The sequence below is a fragment of the Mirounga leonina genome, unplaced genomic scaffold (assembly GCF_011800145.1).
Source record: "Mirounga leonina isolate KUSES-001 unplaced genomic scaffold, KU_Mleo_1.0 Mir_154, whole genome shotgun sequence".
Taxonomy (NCBI): Eukaryota; Metazoa; Chordata; class Mammalia; order Carnivora; family Phocidae; genus Mirounga; species Mirounga leonina.
Genome location: NW_023270389.1, coordinates 3,660,128 through 3,667,630, shown reverse-complemented (window position 1 = coordinate 3,667,630; position 7,503 = coordinate 3,660,128).

The window sequence follows — 7,503 nt, the reverse complement described above, 5'->3', positions numbered from 1 at the left end:
AAGCTCTATTACAAAGCTGTCATCATCAAGACAGCATGGTACTGGCACAAAAACAGACACATAGATCAATGGAACACAATAGAGAGCCCAGAAATGGACCCTCAACTCTATGGTCAACTAATCTTCGACAAAGCAGGAAAGAATGTCCAGTGGAACAAAGACACTCTCTTCAACAAATGGTGCTGGGAAAATTGGACAGCCACATGCAGAAGAATGAAACTGGACCATTTCCTTACACCACACACAAATATAGACTCCAAATGGTTGAAAGACCTCAATGTGAGACAGGAGTCCATCCAAATCCTAAAGGAGAACACAGGCAGCAACCTCTTTGACCTCAGCCGAAGCAACTTCTTCCTAGAAACATCGCCAAAGGCAAGGGAAGCAAGGGCAAAAATGAACTATTGGGACTTCATCAAGATAAAAAGCTTTTGCAAGGCAAAGGAAACAGTCAACAAAACCAAAAGACAACCGACAGATTGGGAGAAGATATTTGCAAATGACATATCAGATAAAGGGCTAGTATCCAAAATCTATAAAGAACTCATCAAACTCAACACCCAAAGAACAAAGAATCCAATCAAGAAATGGGCAGAAGACATGAACAGACATTTTTCCAAAGAAGACATCCAAATGGCCAACAGACACATGAAAAAGTGCTCAATATTGCTCAGCATCAGGGAAATCCAAATCAAAATCTCAATGAGATACCACCTCACACCAGTCAGAATGGCTAAAGTTAACAAGTCAGGAAACGACAGATGTTGGCGGGGATGCGGAGAAAGGGGAACCCTCCTACACTGTTGGTGGGAATGCAAGCTGGTGCAGCCACTCTGGAAAACTGTATGGAGGTTCCTCAAAAAGTTGAAAATAGAGCTACCATATGATCCAGCAATTGCACTACTGGGTATTTACCCCAAAGATACAAATGTAGGGATCCGAAGGGGTACGTGCACCCCAATGTTTATAGCAGCAATGTCCACAATAGCCAAACTGTGGAAAGAGCCAAGATGTCCATCGACAGATGAATGGATAAAGAAGAGGTGGTATATATATACAATGGAATATTATGCAGCCATCAAAAGGAATGAGATCTTGCCATTTGCAATGACGTAGATGGAACTGGAGGGTAATATGTTGAGTGAAATAAGTCAAAAAGAAAAAGACGTGTATCATATGATCTCACTGATATGAGGAATTCTTAATCGCAGGAAACAAACTGAGTGTTGTTGGAGTGGGAGGTGGGGTGGGAGGGATGGGGTGACTGGGTGATAGACACTGGGGAGGGTATGTGCTCTGGTCAGCGCTGTGAATTGTGCAAGACTGTTGAATCTCAGATCTGTACCTCTGAAACAAGTAATGCAATATATGTTAAGAAAAAAAAAAAGAAGAAGAAGAAGAAGGTAGCGGGAGGGGAAGAATGAAGCGGGGGAAATCGGAAGGGTAGACGAACCATGAGAGACGATGGACTCTGAAAAACAAACAGGGTTCTAGAGGGGGGTGGTGGGAGGATGGGTTAGCCTGGTGGTGGGTATTGAGGAGGGCACATTCTGCATGGAGCACTGGGTGTTGTGCACAAACAATGAATCATGGAACACTTCATCTAAAACTAATGATGTAATGTATGGGGATTAACATAAGTATAAAAAAAAAGAAGAAGAAGCCAGGAGGGGGATACCGACCAGTTCAAGACCTGCGGACCATCAACAAGGTGACCATCTCTCTGCACCCAGTGATCCCGAATCCATACACCTTCCTTGGCCAAATCCCAGGGTTGGCCAGATTGTTCACTTGCCTAGATTTGAAGGATGCCTTCTTCTGCCTCTGCTTAGCTCCCCAGAGCCAGCCACTGTCTGCCTTTGAATGGACTAATCCTGATACAGGGCGCCAGATACAACTGACTTGGACACGCCTCCCACAGGGGTTTAAAAACTCACCAACCCTCTTTGGGGAAGTGCTGGCTGCAGACCTCGCCAGCTTCCCAAGAGAGGCTACATAATGCACCCTCCTCAGTATGTGGATGACCTCCTCCTCGCCAGTGACACACAAGAAGACTGCACAAAAGGCACAAAGGCCCTCCTACAGCTCCTGTCAGACTCGGGATACCGAACCTCATGGAAGAAGGCACAAATCTGCCAACAACAGGTCTGATACCTTGGTTTCCTCCTCACCGAAGGGAAAAGAGAACTAGGGCCAGAGAGGAAAAGGGTCATCATCTCTGCCACAGCCCCAGACAAAAAGGGGCCTACGAGAATTCCTGGGGGCTGCAGGATTCTGCCACATCTGGATCCCTGGGTTCTCGGCAATAGCAAGACCCCTTTATGATCTCTTAGGGGGACCAGATCAAGAACCCCCTGCCTGGACTGAGGAAGCAGAAGCTGCTTTCACAGAGATAAAGATTATCCTGGGGCGGCACCAGCCCTGGGCCTACCAGATGTAGAAAAACCCTTAATCTCTTTGTGCATGAAAAGGAAAAAATAGTGCTCGGGTACTCACCCAGACTGTTGGACCCTGGCAATGGCCAGTTGCTTACCTGTCAAAGAAGCTGGACCCCGTGGCAGCAGGATGGCTGCCGTGCCTCAGGGCGCTGGCAGCCACAGTCCTACTCATCAAGGAGGTGGACAAACTTACCCTGGGGCAAGAACTTAATGTCAAGGTCCCTCATGCAGTTGTGTCCCTCATGAACGCACAGGGACAGAGCTTGCTTTCCAACTCTTGGCTAGCACAATACCAAGGGCTCCTCTGCGGAAACCCGCAGGTCATCCTCAAAACAGTAAGGACATTAAATCCAGCAACTCTTCTCCCCACGGAAGAGGGGAAACCAGACCATGACTCCTCCGAGGTGACTGATGAAGTGTACGCAAGCCGTCCAGATCTGCAGGATCAAGCCATAAAGAATCCAGAGTTCATGCTGTTAAGTGATGGCAGCAGTTACCAACAAGAGGGTGCCCAGAAAGCGGGTTATGCAGTAACCACAACCAATGAAGTCCTAGAAGCTAAGGCATTACCAGCTGGATGGTCAGCTCAATGGGCTGAATTATATGCCTTAGTCCGAGCCCTCGCCCTTGGTGAAGACAAACGAGTCAATGTCTATACTGACTAAGTACATATACGTGGTGCCTTCTACAAGGAAAGGGACCTCCTAACCGCAGCAGGAAAAGTTATCAAGAATAAGGAGGAGATACTGAGACTCCTTGAAGCCATCTGGCTTCCAAAGGAAGTAGCAATCCTGCACTGTAAGGGACACCAGAAAGGAGATGACCCCATAGCGTGGAGAAATCATCTGGCAGATGAGGCAGCCAAGACCGCAGCGGTGGGGTGAGGACATGGACAGAGCCCCTTCCCTCACCATGGCCCTAACACCCCTGGAAGAAGTCCCTCCACCCAGTTACACTAAAAAGGAGAAGGAATGGGCCATGGCTGAGGGAGCCACCCTGACTGAAAAGGGATGGTGGATGATGCCAGATGGGCACATCTTTGTTCCAACAGGAACTGGAGGACATCTAGTCAAGGAATACCACCAACTCACTCATCTGGGAAAAACTGCATTACAGGTCCTTCTCAAGAAGCACTACTACATCAGTCGGCTGCCGGCACTATGCCGAGCAATGAGTGAATGGTGCATGACATGTGCTAAAAATAATGCTCGGTCTGCACCACGGCCCCCGCCAGGTGTCCAGAAGATGGGAGCAACCCCCTAGATCTAAGATCTAGAGATAGACTTCACAGATGTGCAGCCGAGCAGGGGGTTCAGATATCTCCTAGTAATAGTATGCACATACTCTGTGTGGGTCGAAACTTCCTGACCAGGATGGAGCAAAGCCGGGAAGTAGCTAAAGTCCTCTTGTGGGAGATCGTGCCCCGGTTCAGTCTGCCATTAACAATCCATAGTGACAATGGACCCACATTTGTGGCAGACATTGTACAGGTCTTGACCAAATCTCTCAACATCACCTGGAAACTCCACACTGCTTATTGGCCCCAAAGTTCAGGGGAGGTAGAGCAAATGAATCGCACCCTCAAGGGAACCTTAGCAAAGTTTTTTCAGGAGACTAAACTCCCATGGCCGGATCTGCTACCCCTAGCTCTCCTGTGTGCTTGCTGCATGCCCAGGACATTAGGTTTCTCCCCATTTGAATTAATATATGGACAGTCTCCCCTATGCTTGGGAAGCCTTCCAGGAAACTTGCATCAGGTTGGAGATAAAAGGATAAAGGAGCAGCTTCAGGCCCTGGGGGCCACCCTAAATAAATTACAAAAGTACACCATTGAGAAGGCCCCAATCTCCTTAGGGTCTCAGGTATACTCCTTCCAGAGAGGGGACTCAGTTTGGGTCAAAGATTGGAAGAAAGACCCCCTCAAACCACAGTGGACAGGGCCCCACACTGTTGTTCTAACCTCCCCTACTGCCCTCAAGGTCTCAGGTGTCACCCCGTGGGTCCACCACTCCAGAGTGAAGAAAGCTCATCATTCAGACGAGGAGCCATGCCAGTGGAGAGTCCAGCCAGACTTCACGAACCCACTCCGGCTTCACCTTCAAAGAGACCCCACCTACTGATGGACACCTGCTCACCATGGTCTCTGGCTCTCATCGGCATGATTTCCCTCATCTTGGGAGTTGGACTCTACACTGTTGACCATACTGGACTTTCCCCCAGAGGCTTACTATTGTCATTGCTTATTAGGTGTCCCTAGGGTGTATTACTGCACTTACTTGTCCACAGGTTTCATCTGCTGATGGGTTAACCATGATGGCTCCCTCTTCCTAAGGTCATAGATCCCACTTTTACTGGTCCTCTGCTGTCTACTCCTGAGCGCATTTCCCCATGGTTTTCCTGGCCCCAGTCAGTCCTGGTCTTCTCCTACTTGGTGTGCTGTTCCTCCTCAGTGCCTCTACCTTGCCCAGCCAGGCAAGGGGGGCAAACTCTCGTATCACTGTTATTGGCAAATGGCCTTTCCAGCTTATCCCCCTCAATCCTGCACCAGTGCCCCCACTGACTTCTTCACAGGGGTGGGCACACACCAAGGGTTAACCTCCATTTTGATGATTACAGCTTCTTGATACCTCCTGGGAACCTCAAAGATGGTGTTCCTACCATGGCCCTCACTCAGGTTACTGGCTGGTAGATATCTACATCTGTGGGAGCCCTAAGCCTCAACAGCCAAACACCTGCCCTCAGTTCTGCTCATGATCCTGGGGATGTGAGTCATGGGTGGCAACTTGGCTGGGAATGGAACGATGGTCCACCAGGTGGTGGCACCTCAAACAGTGCAGTGACATCTGAATTTCCTTGTCATGCAATACCACCCCATCCTCTTGCTCTAACAATCACTGTATACCTCTCACCCTCTCAGTCTTAGAACCCAATGCCACATCAAGGGCTACAGGAATCATTCTCCTGTTGGGCCAATATCACCCTATGGGAACCGACCCCATGGCCAAGTTTATGATTAAGTCTATGTTCACTCCAAACCTTACAGTCAACCCCCAGAGTCAGACAGAAAATAACTTGCCCTGGCACATCCCTGGGTCCCCCAACCACATGCAGCAAGCATCTATAGTGCAACTGTTAGGTATGATTAATGCCTCCCACCAAGTGCTTAACCACTCAAATCACCCCTAGTGTCTGACTGCTGGATCTGTATAAAGCCCAGTCCTGTCCAATACCTAGGTGTCATCCCCAACCAATCTACCAGGTCACCTCCCAACTCAGCACTGGGGACCTCAGATTATCCCTTTCTGGCTCTGGTACTGCTGTATGGTAACTCTTCCTCTCCCATCATGGGCCACAGTCGGGTCTATGTGCCTAACAACACTTTTCTAGCTTGTGATCAAGGTGTATACATCTGCATCACCCCGTACGATCAGTCATGCATGTTTGTCAGTCTCTTACCTGATCTTTCAGTCCTCCCTGGGAGCGATGCCCCACTCATATGGAGAACTCTTAACTGCCCGCGACCCTCCCCTGTGGCCGTCCCTCTTATCGTGAGCCTGCTGGCTGCATCAGGTGTTGCCTTCGATGCCACTGTCGGGATGTCTCAGGTTCAGTACCGGGGTTAACTCAGCAACTCACAGCAGATTTTTCCGCCCTCACTCAGTCAGCCCTGGCCCTGCAGTGCCAACTGGATTCACTGGCCTCAGTGGTCCTCCAAAACAGGTGTGGGCTTGACTTGCTCACAGCTGCACAAGGGGGGCTCTGCCTCTTCTTAAAGGAGGAAAGTTGTTTCTATGCTAATGAGTTGGGGGTGGTCCAAGAAACTCTGACCCAGTTACAGGAACAAGTACATCGCTGGTGGGAAACACTCCAGCAGACAACTTGGTGGGATACCCTCTCACAATGGCTCCCTTGGTTCGCCCTTCTCGTCAGCCCCCTCCTATTGCTTCTCTTCATAGTGGCATTTGGTCCTTGTATTTTTAATGCCCTTACTAGGTTTATTACTACTCAAATTGCTAAAATCAGACTCCAGTTACTCCTTACTCATTATCGCCCCTTAGGAGATGAAAATGATGCCCTCTAAATTAGGTGTTTAAAGGGGCATCAAAGGGGGGAATGATAAGGAAAATCTGTGTCCTAAGATGGCCGACCAAGCCAGCGAGAGAGTCCCAGTCCTTGCCCCAGGGCTCTTCCGGGTTCTTCTCCCTGCTCTGCTTCCCCTGTGCACCAATCCGGGTTCTTCTTCTTGCCCCGCCACAAGTGCCAAGTATGGGAAGTAGAAGTGTATAAATTGCCCACTTTACTTGTGCTTGGGGCTCAGACCTTTGGAGATCACTCTCCTCTGAGCCCGCTGGCATTAAATAAACCTCTTCTCCTCCAAGATCTCTGGATGCCACTTGGTTCTTCCGTTGGGCGATCCAGGCCAGGTTCCATAACATCAGGAGAAAGCAAGCGTTTAATGCTTTGATCTTGGATTTCCAGCCTCAAGAACACTGAGAAAATAGATTTCTGCTGTGTAAGCCAGCCCCCCCCCCCCCCCCCCCCCCCACCACCAAGTCTGTATATTTTGTTAGGGCAGCTCTAGCAAAGGAATCCAGGAAGAGTGGCAAAATCCTTATCCTAAAGAGCTGGAATAAAGCCTGCTAGAGTGGAATCTAGCAGGGTTGGTTTCCTCAGAGGACTCTCTCCTTGATGTGCAGATGACCACCCCCTTCACAGGGTTGTCCCTCTGTCCTTGTACTCCTGATATCTCTCTTTGTGTGTCCACATTTTCTCTACTTATAAGAACACCCATGAGACTTAGGGTGGGTTAGGGACCCACCCATGACCTCATGTAGCCTTAATCACCTCTTTAAAGGCTCTATCTGCAAATACATTGTAAGGTACTGCCTGTTAGGGCTTCAACATATGCATTTTGGGGGTTGGGGGACACGTTAGCCCATGGCAGGGCTCTGATGGAAAAAGTAAAAAGCATGCAAACACAGGTGGGTACTATAAGCAGAAAGATGGAAACTAAGAAAGAATCAAAAGGAAAATCAAGAAATAAAAAATGTTGTGACAGAAAAAA